This window comes from Canis aureus, chromosome 36 (assembly GCF_053574225.1).
Source record: "Canis aureus isolate CA01 chromosome 36, VMU_Caureus_v.1.0, whole genome shotgun sequence".
NCBI classification, from domain to species: Eukaryota; Metazoa; Chordata; class Mammalia; order Carnivora; family Canidae; genus Canis; species Canis aureus.
The window spans coordinates 27,166,004-27,182,173 of record NC_135646.1 but is presented as its reverse complement, the minus strand read 5'-3'; the positions used below and the strand labels follow the sequence as shown (position 1 = coordinate 27,182,173).

The 16,170-nt window shown below is 34.5% G+C and overlaps 1 long non-coding RNA gene across 2 annotated transcripts in view; it reads right to left on the bottom strand.

The window, feature by feature from the left end:
* Positions 1-13,987, bottom strand: part of LOC144306002 (uncharacterized) — a 183,372-nt gene extending 169,385 nt beyond the window's left edge. The window contains exon 1 of one of the 2 annotated variants that reach the window (XR_013373037.1): positions 13,729-13,987. This is a non-coding gene — a long non-coding RNA (uncharacterized LOC144306002). The remainder of the gene's footprint in view (positions 1-13,728) is intronic. The other variant, XR_013373036.1, reaches the window with a different exon arrangement.
* Between the last annotated feature and the right edge of the window lie 2,183 nt (positions 13,988-16,170).

Below are 16,170 nucleotides of genomic sequence, written 5' to 3'. Positions count from 1 at the left end.
ACAAAGGTGATATTGGACTATAACCCAAACATAAGTGATCTAGAATTCCATACTGATACAAATAAATAATTGAATGAACGAATAAGGTGGCAAGAGGGAAGAATGGATGAATTACTACCATCTCGAGGAAGTGGTTCATAATTCTCCATGCTTTTTTTTTTAATTTGTTTTTATTGAAGTTCGATTTGCCAACATATAGTATAACACCCAGTGCCTATCTGATCAAGTGCTTTCCTCAGTGCCCATCACCCAGTTACCCCAACCCCCTCACCTGCCTCCCCTTCTACAACTCTTTGTTCATTTCCCAGAGTTAGGAGTCTCCATGCTTTTGTATAGGCTGTGCATAGTGACTTGCTACCAGACACTAAAGTATAAAAAAGAAAAAAAAAAGTAACTTTACCTGTTAAGTACTATCTCAGTCAGGTGATCAAGGCTAATGCCAACAATGGTAAGTCATGTTGATAGTACATATCCTTGCTATGATGTGATGAGAATGACACTTTTTCTTCTAACCCCCTTCCTCCAGTCTAGTCATGAGAAAAATATCAGACTATTCAAATTGAAAGATACTCTACAAAATAGGTGACTATTACTCTTGGAGACCTTCAGGGCAACAGGAGCAAGGAAAGTCAGAAGGACAATCATGATATAGTGGGGCCTAGGTAGCCACGCCAGCTAAAAGTAATGTCGTACCCTGGATGGAATCCTGGGGCCAAAAAAAAAAAAAAAAAAAAAGGCTATTGGGTAAAAACTCATGAGTTTCCTTAATAATAGCAGGCCAGTGTTAGATTTTTGGTTCTCACAAATGTACTGTACTAATGTAAAATGTTAATAGTAGGGGCAATTCAGTGTGGATTGTACAGGATACCCAAAGATACATTCATTATCTTTGCAACTTTTCTGCAAATCTAAAACTATTCTAAAGTCAAGTTTATTTAAAAAAAAAAATCTGTGGACAAAAGAAGACGAGTGAAATAGTTATGAAGGTGATTTTTTTTCCCTTATATTGCACCAAAATGTAACTGATTGCGTTTATCAAGTACAATTAGAGGTTTGAAATCACTTCAGAAAAAGGCCCGTGAGGTTAAACACTAAATGAGGGAAATCAAATGTATTCCTGTTTTTCAACTGATGGAAAACAAAATATTCAATGAAAAAGAAACTTAAAGTCAATACCCCAAAGTAAAATAAAGATTAATCTTTCCTGAGAATATTGGGTCAGTTTAACAATATCAAATTAGCAAAGGAAAAAAAAAAAAAAACAGAATATACAGACAGATTTGATAGTAGCATTCCAATATAATTAATTGTTATAATTCTCAATCATGAGCCATAAAATAAATATATCACTAAATATGTTCAAATTCTAGTGCATAAGTAATTCATGTGTGATAACTGACTAAAGCAGATTTTTTTAAAAAAAACATATATTAAAAATTGTTTCCAAAGTTTATAGTATAAATTTTGCTAAACCATATATTTTGAGAACCATTTTTGTTTTGTGTAACATATAAAGATATATTAAAGCTCTGAGTGAGTTTAAGCAATAAATATATCTATTATTGAAAAATCTCAAAGAGAACAAAAATCTGTGATATAGTGTGTCCTATTTACTGTAGGAGTGTTTTTAGATTAAGATGGGTGAACAAATCAATTCAAAACATCTCATATGGTACGACACTTACTGGAAAGCCTTATTATTTTTCTCTATATTAATGATTTCACTACAATTTAAAATATGCTTAAAGTAACAGTAAAGTTGACATCAACAGCAAAGTGAGATTAATTGATATTGAGTGAAAATGATTATTGAAGTCTTCAAAGTGCATAGATCTGGGAGCCTTTACTATTATAACCTCCAGTCTTCCTAATAAGCCACAAATGCACCAGACAAAATAAGCAAAAATCAATTTAATAATTTAAAATGAGTGAAATATTCTAACCACAGTTCTTATGGTTACATTAATTGATTTTTTTTTTTAATGGCAAACACGTAAACTTGAAGCATTAACCCAAAAGGATCTGAGGTCATTTCCAAGTCAATGTGATTAAGGATTTCAGGTTCATCAGAACTTAAATTTGCAAATTGGGAGTGTTGTGCTGCAAAATAAGAAAGGCTAACACTGGTCACATTTCACCTACTGTTTTCAGCCTTCATTTAGGACATATCTGTTTTTGTCCTTCTGTTTCTTAAATAGTTCAATGACTCCCCATAATCCATAGACTGATGTTTCAACCAGGTTTCAAAGACTTCTGTTGGTTCATGGCACTATTCTCAGATGTTAAAAAATTATCAAAATGATTTCTGTTTTGTTTTCACATTTGAAAAACTATACAACCAACCCACACATACATGCTTTATAAATGCTGCCATATAATTTCCATGCTTGAGTTCATAGTAATGTTTAAAAATCACATCGGCATGAAGTAGTATTTTTTTTAATTGGCAAGGCATTGAAAATTAACATAGTTGAACTTAAATATTTGAATGGCACATATACAGCATATTATTATATTAGGCCAAATAAAAATTGGTTTGACTGATTAGGAAATGTGATTTATAATTGAGAAATAATATAAGAATGCAGAAATGTACACATTTCAAAAGCAAAATACCTACATATTCTGTTAGATACTCATATTTTGAAAACATATGTCATAGTTATTGATTTGTAGGAATTCATTAATTCAGCAATGAAATCCAAATGACAAATTTCCTGTAAGTGACTTATTTAATGTATGCTGTTTGGAGATTGCCCACTAAAACAATGGCTTAGTTGTTAATAACAATTTTGTCAGTGATAATCATACCATGTCTAGTAATAAAATAAATTGATGGCAGTAAAAAATACATCTCTACTTTAAATCTAACATCTGTGACTTAGTTTCTATAAATCAACATTAACTATTATAGTAAATCTATGTTGCTGAATTCTGTTTCATTTGAAGCATCCTTTGTCTTTAATTTGTGTTGTATATTTAGTTTATTATTATATAAGGACTTTACATGAAAACTTTAATTAAAAATTTAAGTGTGTATATATTTATGTAAATTGTAATGCAGTATTATGACAATATTAGAAAGTCTGTGAGAAATACTATTGAGGTGACTAGGGAAGGAGAACAGTGGCCCAGAGTGAAAACCTTATAGAGGAGGGGACTGGGGCTCTGAATTCATTGCTATGTATCTGAAAGGGTATTGGCAGGCAAGCTGTTTACCATCTCTAGGAATTGGCTTACCCTCGAGGAGTCGTGCTTCCAGGGTCAGCAAGGCCCCATTGTCAAAACATCAGAATATGGAAAATAAAAATATGGTTAATGGAGGATGGGATCAGAAAGGAAGACATGGGGGATCCCGCGGTGGCTCAGTGGTTTAGCACTGCCTTCAGCCCAGGGTGTGATCCTGGAGACCCGAGATGGAGTCCCATGTCAGCTCCCTGCAGGGAGCCTGCTTCTCCCTCTGCCTCTACCTCTGTCTCTGCCTCTTTCTCTCTCTCTCTTTCTCTGTGTCTCTCATGAATAAATAAATAAAATTTTAAAAAAAAGGAAGACATGGTTAATTCTGAATTGGGTAAATAATGGGAAAGATCTTCTAAATACATGATCCCTAAAATATATTGAGAATTGATTAGGATTTTTCCAGGCTCACAGATAGCAGTTAGTCTGATGGAAAGAAATCAGTTAGGCAAAAGTAAAAAAAAAAAAAAAAAAAAAAATGGAGATCCTGGGAGCCATGGGCTGGGGTGTCAGTTTGTGCCTAGAGAGAGGAGATCATGGACAAGAGCATGATATTATTATTATTTTTTTTTTTTTTTAGGTTTTTTTTTTTTTTTTTTTTTTTTTTTTTATGATAGTCACAGAGAGAGAGAGAGAGGCAGAGATACAGGCAGAGGGAGAAGCAGGTTCCATGCACCGGGAGCCCGACGTGGGATTCAATCCCGGGTCTCCAGGATCGCGCCCTGGGCCAAAGGCAGGCGCTAAACCGCTGCGCCACCCAGGGATCCCAAGAGCATGATATTATAATTCCTCTATAAATTAGAACTTCTATCTTCAGAAAAACAAGTTAGGAGGAATATGCATCACACATCTTCCTTGTAGTTTTCCAATCTCCTCCACCAACCTGACTGCTAATCTTTCTGAATTACGATCTGATCCTGCGGAGAACTCCTAGTTCCTAGTTTGGGCACATCAGTGACAGCAGAGCTAAACTACCCTAGTTTGTACATTGATGCCATTTTCCTATGTGTCCTTCAAATGTTTATCTAATGCAGTGACCGAACCATTCTCTCATGAATTAGGAAGAACAAGTCCAATTATCTCACAATCAATCCTTCCCTCTAGACTTTCACTGACATGGTTATATGTGGAAAACACTGTCCATGAAACTGGATAATTAAACAGAGAAATGCTCCAAAGGTACCGCATGACTTAAAAAGGAACAAGAAAAATATCTATAACAAAATCTCTGTCAAAAAAAGGAATTAAGAAATAATACTTAAATTAGTATGGATTTATTCTCTACTACTCATTTTGCCAACATTATTTAGTTCTTATAACAAATCTATAAGTAGGCTTCAGTCCAGAATGTAAAATAAGGATACTGCAGAAGGATCACCTGAATGCTTGCAGACGTGCACATTATATCTCGGGTTGCAGCAAGGAATTCTGATCCTCTGAGCCTGTCATGGGGCACAGGAATCTGCATTTATTAACACACATTGGAGATGATAAAAATACAGGTGCCTGTCGCCCATATTTTGAGATACACTGGATTCATCACTTATCAGTATCATATAATAATTAGTGGACTTCATTTGAGTCCAATATTCATTCTTTTTCTCCTCATCATAATCCCAGAGAAAATATTTGATCAGAATATTCCAAATAAGTTTATTTTTTTTACAAGTTCTGAAATTATTTATGAAGCATGTTCCTTTATACAAGAGTAGATATAACAGGGGTCAATTGGTTGATGGGTCAATTGGTCTTTGCTCCAAATAGGAAGATTTGTCAAGGTTATTCTCTGAACTTAAAACATCTAATTATTCTCATTTTTTGGCTTTCTTCCCTGTTACAGATCTAGAAAATTAAGTTAACTTTTTTTTTTCTAGAGATGTATAGAAAAGCATGAGATATAGAAAAGTGGTATTATTCCATATCAAAAGTTATATAAATTCGGTATAGGATATTTTCATAATAGATTTGAAAGTTAGATTTATGAAAATATTTGGTTGTTTTGACTGTTATCTCTTACTCATTTCACTTAGAAAATTTGAAACATTTAAAATTTAAAAATTTTAAATTTAAACTTAAAAATTCCTTACAAAATTTAAAACAATGTCTAGATACCCAGAAATGTAAACTGCATTAAATCTCTATGGTGAGTAAAATTTCAATTTAGTATAATGTGTCATTTCTAACGATGTGTTAGTAAAATAAATAAAGCCATAAAAATAACAACTTTCTATCGTATAAAGTAAATTCTCTGTTAAATTATTTCATTCATAAGAAAAGATTTAAAAACCATTTAAGTAGACAGAATTACTTCTTTGGGGGTTTTCCTCATTTTGCTTTATTGTAAAACTATAATTAATTATTTTAGTTCCCCCAAAGTCCCATTAAGTAGATAATTAGAATTTTTCTGAGTGGATTTTTCAAATCCTTATTTTTTGACAACAGTAAAATGCCCATTTGTTTTGTCCTAAATAGAAACAATATATGCAAACTCCTTTGCTTTTAGTAAAGTGATCAGGTCATAAGAATTCAGAATGATGTACATAATTATGCTATTTGAAATAATTAGCAAATAGAATTTATAAGATAAGAAATATCTAATGTTAAAAAGTAAAAATTCAGCAACATTAGCATATTCACAAAGTTACTTGATCTAAATTGTTCCTCCTAGTCTTTGACCATTGTGATTCTACTTGTAGGAACTTATGGAAATAAGAGTTCAAAGAATAGGAAAAGCCATATGTATGTTCATCATGTACTTATTTAAGCCAACAAAATTTAACAATATAGAAATAGTCACTTAAAAATATAGAAAAGCACCCAATGACTAGAATAGTTATTGGGCGGTAACTCTAATTCATGTGCCTATACAGTAAAACAGTTAAGCAAAAGTAATTTTTTAAAGCAAGATATATATGGGTATGTAATTAGTGATTATAACCATAAAGAATATATACATACATATTAGTAAAAACTAGAGGGAGTTAACAACAACAACAACAAAAGGTAAGTGTTCTTTTAGGGAAGGAGGATTACAGGTGACTTTCCATACTTTTATTATGTTTGTTGTAATGTCTATATAATTTAGAGTGAGAGAGATCCCTATATTCTCCAAATTAAAAAATCTGCATTTTAAAAATAGTAAATAGATGATATAGTGAAACTATATATGGTAAAACTAATTTGCTCTTATTTATTTTCATATTTATTCTCTCCTCTCCCTATGATAAAACAAAAAGTTGTATTTTCTTTACTTGTAAGATTTGTCATAACGAAAATATGAACGGCCAACCAATGCACCTCCACTACTGCAAAAAATAAATAAATAAATAATAAATAAATAAATAAATAAATAAATAAATAAACTCTTACACATCTTAAGAGAAGCTGCAAACAAACAAATCATTAAAAAATAAATATATTGTGAACTTCGTTACCAAATATGACTGGAGTATAGCAGAAACTGAAGATCTCTTTGATTGAGTTTTGAGCAAGATACCCACACAAATGTGAGATAATGCAAAGGAAAAGAGAAATCAACAGACAGAAGCCAAGAACATACGCACCCAACCATTCACACTTCAATTACTCAACCAACACAAATTCACAGAGTACCATTTAGTAAGATTGGGAGGTGAAATAAAGGACTACATCAGCATTTATTAGGTTTTCCTTAAGTTCCTACTTCACAGAATGACACTCTTGGTTTTCCTAACACTCTTAACAATTCAATATGCAGCTTTTGTCCATTTATTCCTGCTTATAATTCAACAGATACTTAATGAACACTGGCTGTGTTGAGTCACTGCCCTGAATATGGGTATATTGCAGTGCATACATTAGATGTGGTATCTATCTGTCCTCAAAGTGATTACATTTCAATTGGAGGAGAAAGGCAATGAATAAGTAAGTAAGTAAATAAATACAACATGGATGTTAATTTGTATGATGTAGGAAATCAGTGAGATGATAAAGGAACTAAGGTAGCTGGACAGTGGCAAGTTGAGTCTATCTGAGATGATAGCATTTGAACTATGACTTGAAGCATTTTTCTACCATTCTAAAAAAAAAAAAAAAAATCTTAAATGAGTAAGCCACCTGCACTTATATAAGCATTTAAAACCACACATGTATTAGAAATACAAATAACGTGGATTTTATTCACAGGTTACTTGTAATAATGTCCAATTTAGATAAGAAGCTCATTTACCAGTTTTGATGTGGAGCTTCAGGTGAGAGACTAAAGAAAAGTAGAAGTGCCTCTTTTCATCAATCAATACTCAGTTCCTAAAGAATTGAAGAGCAAGTCATTAACTGGAACATAGATTTGAAATTTCAAAATCAGATACAACCAGCCAGTGTCTGGTATTGCATACCTTGGCAACATTTATCACTTCATCATTCGTTTCCTGGGCTTCCCACATTTATATTAGCAGGCCCTGTAATATTACTGAAAGTCAACTAATCTGCTGTCTTTACTAAATCAGGTCCTGAATCTCACATTGCTGATCTCCTTGTAATAAATATTGGGTGTCCTGGAGATGATATTTGATTCCAGGCTCCACATATTTATAGCAATCTAGGGTGTTTCACATTTATTCTCTGGTCAGACAGTTCCTAGAAAGCAAATCTTTTGATTGCTGCATGCTTCCTCTGAGCAAAGTGAACAGAATTGAGGAGAGATAGTAAGAAAAGAGATGGGGTTGTAGATGAAGAGTCTCAACTCCTATAGTTTAGAGTAACAAAGCTGACTGAGTTATCCAAGGATAACATATATATATATATATATACACACATATATATATGGTCTACTTAATATATATGTAACTTAATGTATATAACTACTTAATATATTATATATAAAATATATAATCACATATTATATTATAATATATAATAGACACAATAGAAATATATCATATTAATCATTACTCATTAAATATTAATATTAAAATCACTAATTACCAATAAATTAAATTATTAATTATTGATATAAAATATTGATATATTAAAATATAGTATATTGTAATATTATAAATAATGAATATGATTATATTTCTATGTATTATTAATATAATAACATTATATTATAATAATGTTATATAATAATATATATTATTATATATTACTAATATAATAACATATTATACATATGTATTATATATATTACTATATATATATATGTAACTCTATTTGAGTGCTCTTACAATTTTCCATAATAGAGAAAAATTCGCCAAGAGGGACCTTCAGTAGCAAAGCCCACTGCGGATATTAGAGAAAAGGTACTACTAAATGAAGGAAATAGGCTTGTACTATATTTCTCACGTTAAGCCATAGTAGAATGATAGCTCTTTCAAGAATCTGCATGAGGTACACATGAGACAGATGACATTTTGGTGGTACCATGCCAACTGGCATGGATGACAAGACAATGGCCAGATCAACAACTGATAAACTATTAAAGCACAAATTAAATGACAGACGTCTGTCTTTTCTCTGTTCCTATTCTAGAGTAACGAGACTCTCAATCAGCTGAAGGGCAAGGAGATTTCCCAGTGGTCTCACTAGTCCCCTTCCCATATTTTACAACAGAGCAGGACAAGGTATGAAAGGTGGACTGAAGCCCCACTACACCCTATTTATTTTCAGAGCTTTCAAGTCCCAAAGCTGTGTGCAGAGAGACAAGAGGAGCAGAGATTGGTTGTGAGAATAATTCTTTAAGTGCAGTAATTTTTTGGGTCAAATGGTTCAAATTTGAACATGACAGATTTTTTATTTTTAGGAAATATATCAAATATTTTATAAAATGCACCTTAATTAGTGTCTAATTTTCTCTATATATATCTTTTAAAAAAGTTTATACAGTTCTGATTCCAGCTATTTTCTTGATTGCCATAACAAACAAAAGGCACTGGGAAATCCTGAATGCCAGAAGAATAATTTTAATGCAATACTCTAAAAAGCAAATAATTTTAAGTGATTCGAAAGGACAGATGCATCCCAATGTTTACAGCAGCACTATCCCTAATATCCAAAGCATGAGAAGATTGCAAATGTCCATAAAGTGATAAATGAACAAAGAAGATGTGGTGTCTGTGTGTGGTGTGGATAGATGATAGATGATGATAGAGATAGATAGATAGATGATAGATAGATAGATATGGATAGAGATATATCATGGAATATTACTCAGCCATCAAAAAGAATGAAATCTTGCCATTTGCAAGGATGTGGATGTTCAGAACTAGAGTGCATTATACTAAGGAAAATAAGTCAGTTAGAGAAAGATAAATACATATTATTTCAGTCATGTGTAGAATTTAAGAAATGAAACAGATGAACATAGAGAAGAGCAGGAAAAATAAAATAAGATAAAAACAGGGAACCCTGGGTGGCACAGCGGTTTAGTGCCTGCCTTTGGCCCAGGGCGCGATCCTGGAGACCCGGGATCGAATCCCACGTCGGGCTCCCGGTGCATGGAGCCTGCTTCTCCCTCTGCCTGTGTGTCTCCCTCTCTCTCTGTGTGTGAGTATCATAAATAAATAAAACATTTTAAAAAAATAAAAAAAAATAAGATAAAAACAAAGAGGGAGGCAAACCATAAGAGACTCTAACTATAGGGAACAAACTGAGGGCTGGGGGAGGGGAAGTCAGGAGGGGAATGAGACAATTGGATGATGAGTATTAAGGAGGGCACTTGATGTAATAGGTGGCTGTTGTATGCAGATAAATCAGTAAATTCTACCCCCAAAACTTAAACATTACACTAAGTGTGAACTATGTTGAATATAAATAAAATTTTGAAAAAAAAAAAAAAACAAACAACAGATAACTCTATTCATTTATTCTAAAGCAGGGAAATGAGGGAGTTTTAAGAATGCAGGCAAGAAACCTTTAATTGTTTTTATTTTTCCTCCCTGGAGTCTTCTTTTTTATAAGATTAAAAATTTTAAATAAAGGTTTAGAGGATTCACTTTGGGGATGACAGGTGGATATGTAATTGGATGTCATGTTCCTGCTTCCTCTGGCTCAGATTTTTTAACTCCTTTCACTCACCGACTTACAGCTCCAGCCTCCTCATACTTCAAGGTCTGACTCAAAAGCGACCTCCTGCATAGAGCTCGCTCTCCTCCATCACCTTAGCAGAATCAATTCTGACTCTGAACACCTACAACTCTTTGCATTTCCTTTGAAATCACTAAACTAATGTCAGTGATAATAGAGTTATTTTGTGAATGCCTACTCTGACATTGGAAAATGCATTTGATTTCTTTACCTCTTACTTTTCTCATTTGTAAAAAGGGGGCAATAATATTATGTGCTTCAAAAGTTGTTTTCATAAATTGTGATGACACAATGACAGCACTAAGCATGGTGCCAAAAAATAAGAATAATAAGCAGTAGATGGATGCTAGTTACTAGTATTTTGTGATGGGACATATAACTACTGAGTATCTGCTTTCATCTTCCCTAAAGAATTGGAAGAATTGGGAAATGTAATACATTTTCTGTTCTCATGAATTCATTTTAAATAGCTTTTTCCTCATATCTTTCCTTGAACTCACTGGTAGGTCAGCTAACATTACCTTATAACTATCACCTTCTTCAAACTCTTCTGATTTGATGTTTCTACTTTTTAGGAAACAGGGATAATTTTTACAAAGAAAGAAAAGTATAATTAAGCAACGAGTGGAGGACCCAGGGGTCCTCCTATTAATAGAAGTATCTAAGAATCGATGCAAATTTAGCACACCTTACACGGGGCATGAAATCCCCCTACCTTATCATATGGGAAGAACATGTGTTTTATTTACCTTGAAGGATATTTGAAAGTATTATGAGAAAAAAAAAAGTCTATAAAGACCATACTTTCCAGACTAACACAAGTTACTTATTCAAAATACATTAGTTATGTGTAGCTGCATTACCTGATAAAAAATGATAGCCACTGAGAACATTTTTTTTTCCTGTAACACAGGAAGCAGTCCGCATACTCATTCTTGACAATAGGAGGAAAGGTTTTATCTTCAATGTGAAAAAAAACTTCTTGTAAAAGGGAATTTGCTATTCCTTGGCTCCCGCAAGGCAGAAATCCTGTATATAATGTATAGTAGGGTCAGTTCTCGGCCAGTCTGAGGTCCAACACCTCACTAAAAGAGAAAGCCGTGTCTGGACTGATGAGAAATTAGCAGTTCATATTTTGAAAAGGATATTGAGGGAATAATCAAATTTCTGTAGCGAGAGCAGGCTTCAAGAGTATATTTTGATAAAACTTTGAGTTTATAGCAAATACTGAGAACTCACTGCAAATATAGAGAAAGCCTCAAATGAGAAAAATGATAGTGTGGCCGATAGCTCTGAGTAGGGAAAAAGATTAGAGGAGGTTGGGTAAAATGTGGATAACAAAAGAAAAATAACCGGTAAGAACTTAAACCTGGCAAGGAAGGAAATTATCCTTTCAACCAGACTCGCAGAGGATATATAAAAGCAACTTAAGGAGAAAATACTAGAAATTCAATTCTAGAATACAAGTACTGAAGCATCAAAACAAATCTTTTTTTTTTTTTTTTTGAGTTTTTGTTAGGGTACTTAAGGTAATAGGATGCGTGCTTATAATTATAGATTTTTAGTAGGTTACACTGCATAATAGTATTGTCAATTATAATTGCTGTATTGATCTCATAAATTCTTCCACAAACTGTACAAACACTTTAGTGAGAGTATATTACGTATGACTTACAGGAGATGGAATTGAGAGGAAGAGAGATTATTTTTTCAAGAGCCTCATAGATAATGTTTATCTCTCCCATCAACAAAATTCCAAGTTCTTTTCAAAGAGATACAAAGGCCAAACAGTCCACAGGATTCTTACAAAACAGAATTGGTAATTCAGAGTAAGCAAAACTTGGGACGGCAACATTCCTTATAAGATGCTATCTCAACAACGCTCATCTCTGACTGGGACATCCGCACATTTCATGTGGACTTGGGAACATTTATTTTGACAATTTTTTTTGTTTGTTTGTTTAGTTTACTCCTTTTTTTAAATTTCTGAATAGATATATTCCAGAGAAATAAGATTTTCTTTTTAATTTGGGGGGATTCCTAGAGGAGTGTAGTTTGTCTTCCAATTCTATTTTAAATATAAAATACTTATCACATTTATATGTATTAAAATTACAGTCTTATTCACTTGCGTGATAACAAGAATGCGGAGGATGGGAAAACATGAAATAATTGTTTCCTTACTTATAACTGAATACTATCTCTAGTGTTTAAACAAAAGGCATAAAAAATAATAAAATAAAATAAACAAAAGGCATAATTTATTTACCTAGTTTTAGTGATTCATTTATTTTGAGAGAGCAAGGGAGGACCTGGTGAGGAGAGGGGTAGACAGAGGGAGAGACCAGACTCCCTGCTGAGCTCCTAGGCCGAGGCCCTGAGGTCACCACCTGAGCTGAAAGCAAGAGGCAGATGCTCAACTGAGCCACCCAGGTGCCCCCCCAAGGACTACTGATCCCTACCCCCCAACCTGGGCTCAGTTTAGGGCTCCTATGTTCTCTCTTCGGGGCACTGGCCGTAACTGAGATACCTGTGAAATCAGGGAATACTGGCGTTGCCAGTTAGACTGCAGATTCCACATGCATTTTTCAAAGTCTTTGAGAATTTCCAAACCACACTTTTATGGATGAGGGTCTTGATCTACCGTATTTGCTTTTCCAATTCTCTCATTCCAAATACCCCCAAAACAAAACGAAATCATCCTAAATTGGTTTCTAACTTCATGCTTAACGGATAATTATACTTGAAACCTGGCCTTCAAAAAGTTATCTTAGATGAAGCTTCAAGAAATACAAATTAATAGTAAGACTAGTCCTTCAATTTATAAGGCAAAATATAAATTACAGAATCATACTATAAAAATTGAAATATTGAATGACTGAGGTAAGATTATGAGTTTTAAAATTAAAAAAAAAATGCCTAATGAAGGAACAAGAGACTATCAAAGTTTTTAGAAGGGACGGTGCACATAGATGTAGATGTGCACACAATTTTGCACTAAAACTGCAGCGCGTAAAGTAAGCGATTGATGTCCGCCTTCTGTGATGTCTCAAGTGACTTCAAGGAGAAATCAAAAATAAGAGGAACCAGAAAATCAGCAGAAGCATGCAAACAATATTTCTAAATAACCAGAAATGACCTAATGTAATGTACTAAGATGTACTAAGAAACATAATGTACTAAGATGACTTAAAAGTCTTTTTCGTCTCTATGTGGGAATCAGTAAACCTTAATTTTTACAGCTAGCAAATTATACTTTGTGACACACAAGTATTTGGGGAACTACTTGTAAGCACAAATGCCCTTTCCCCCCCTTTGTATATATAATTGCCTGTGGCTAACACACATGGAGCAATTCTTTAGAGCAATCTGAAGATTGTCCCCAGGCTATACTCCTTAGTAAAGGCAACAAATAAAGTGTTTACTGACTTTGAGGCTGGTGTTCTTTGGTGGACGCAGAGGTGGCTTGCTGAGATTCTCTGAAGACTTACTTCCTACCTGTAGGGAATGAGATCAGTAGACGGCCTCCAGCTGAGGTCTGCTCACCTGCAGAGAACAACTTCACCTGAAATTACAGCCTTTGCAGGTTAACTGGAGGCTGCTGACTGGGCAAAGTGCCAGTATAAAGGCTCACATTCCTGCACCTTGTGGGGTGCTCCTCCATCAGGCAATACTTGCTCTGGCTCCAGTCAGAAGAGCCTGTGACTCTTGATCTCTGAGTCCTGAGTTTGAAGCTCACATGGGGTTAGAGATTACTTAAAAAAAAAAAAAAAAAAAAAGTTTCCTATGAAGGTTGGCTGAATTTTCAACGGGCCTGCACTGCAGCTCTATTTCTTCGGCTGCCCAGTGCAGATCCCATCTCCTTTCTTTCAAGAATATAAGACCTAATTACCATGTAAAATACCATTTTGGTCTTCAGTTCTTGAGGACCCAACCTGGAACAGGAATCAAATGTAATTTTTAAAAATGAGAAAGAATGTGTGTTTGTGTCTGTGTTTGAAATTATGAATGTAAAGGCTGGGTCAAAGTATAGATTAGATTCAAGAGGAAACACTAAGATTCTGGAAACTCACACAATTCTCTAATCATAATGTAAATGGAATAAACTCTTCGGCTAAAAAACAAAAATTACTAGACTGAATTGAAAAGAAATTGAAAAATCAAGGCATATTCATCAATGAGAATCACATCTAAGCATAAGGACACAGAAGGATGAAAAGTAATAGGAAGGAAACGCTGAGGTATGGGCTATCCTTACCAAACAACAACAACACACCCAAAACCCATGACTATGCTGAAGCGGCTCAACTGCTATACTTGAAATTTTTTGGAAGAAGGTATATTATCCTGTATCAGTCATGCCTTTATGTGAACTCACTTGTGTCCAAACTATTAAAGAAAATGATTGTTATTTGAGAACATGGGCAACCAATGACAACACATTCTACATAGTCCTTTTGTTTATTTATTTTTAAGATTATATTTATTTATTTGAGAGACAGAGCTCAAGCAGAAGGAATATTAGGCAGAAGCAGAAGTAGAAGCAGACTCCCCACTTAGCAGGGAGCCCTACTACAGGGCTGAATCACAGGACCCTGGGATCATGACTTGAGCCAAAGGCAGATGTTTAGACGACAGAGCCACCCAGGCACCCCCTACATAGACCTTTTAGACACAAATCTTAGCGAAAAAGGAAATGAGAGACTTAGATTCTGTAGTGGGGAGGAGAAGAGACTGAGGGTGCCTTTTGATGGGGGACACAGGGTTAGCTGAGTCCAAGGCATGAGGCTGGGGAAGCACATTGACAAGTCCTTAAGCAGGCAAAGCACCATTCCTCTATGGACTCAACTGCCTCCATGTTCATACTTTGCTAAGGGCCAGAAGGCAATCTTAGCCCGACTCCAGGAGCCTGTAAGTCTACTTTTACATATAAAAATTCCTTTAGAAATCTCCTTTTATCTCTAAACCCTCAAGATACATGTTGGCCATCATCCCCCCAAGCACATGGCCCACCGATATCCATCTAAAGGGTCTCATGACTCAGGTTTTATTGGACGGTAATATGTGACTTTTTCCCAACAATAGCCAGCCCCTCAAAGTCCTCAAGGTGCTTCCAAAATTCCTTAGAGAAGACGCTATCCCCAAACCCCTCCCAACTCTGAGGTATATAATCAGCCACCCTCACAGGCCCGGGGCAGCAGCTCTTCCTGCCCACGGGTCCTGTCCCCATGCTTTAATAAAACCACCATTTTGCACCAAAGACATCTGAAGAATTCCTTCTTGATCGTTAGCTCCGGACCTCATCCCACCAAACCTCACCTATATTCCAAAACTTCATCACTTCTGTGGTACCAGCACTTGTCCACCTACCACTGGGGCTGTCGCCTCCTATCCTCTGTGTCTGGTGTGTGCTATATATTAATGAAATGCTAAAAATAATATACAGTTATCTAGGTAATCTAAGTAATAAAGATGGAAGGAAAAAGAAAAATCACAACCAGTCATTGTTCATGTAGGAAGGTGAGACCTGTTACGAAACGTGAAAGTACTTGTATATCAATTCTCCCAAATTTTGTGCATTACAGCTGTTTACCAATAACAGCAGTCACAATAAACACAGTATTTTAAGAGAATTTGTTATTATCTTTGCTTCCAAGTAAATTATATGCATGGTGATTAATATTTCACATCAAGGGTAGGTTATGACGAATATTGGTAAATGGAATTTATTAGAAGTGGGTAGTCTCTTTTAGTTCATAATTCTGAGCCTACTGTATAGAAATGAAGTTTGGTTATTTTTATTTATTTATTTGTCTTTAAAGTTTTAAAGAACTTTCATAACCAGGGTCTAGTGTAGAAGCCAGAAATATT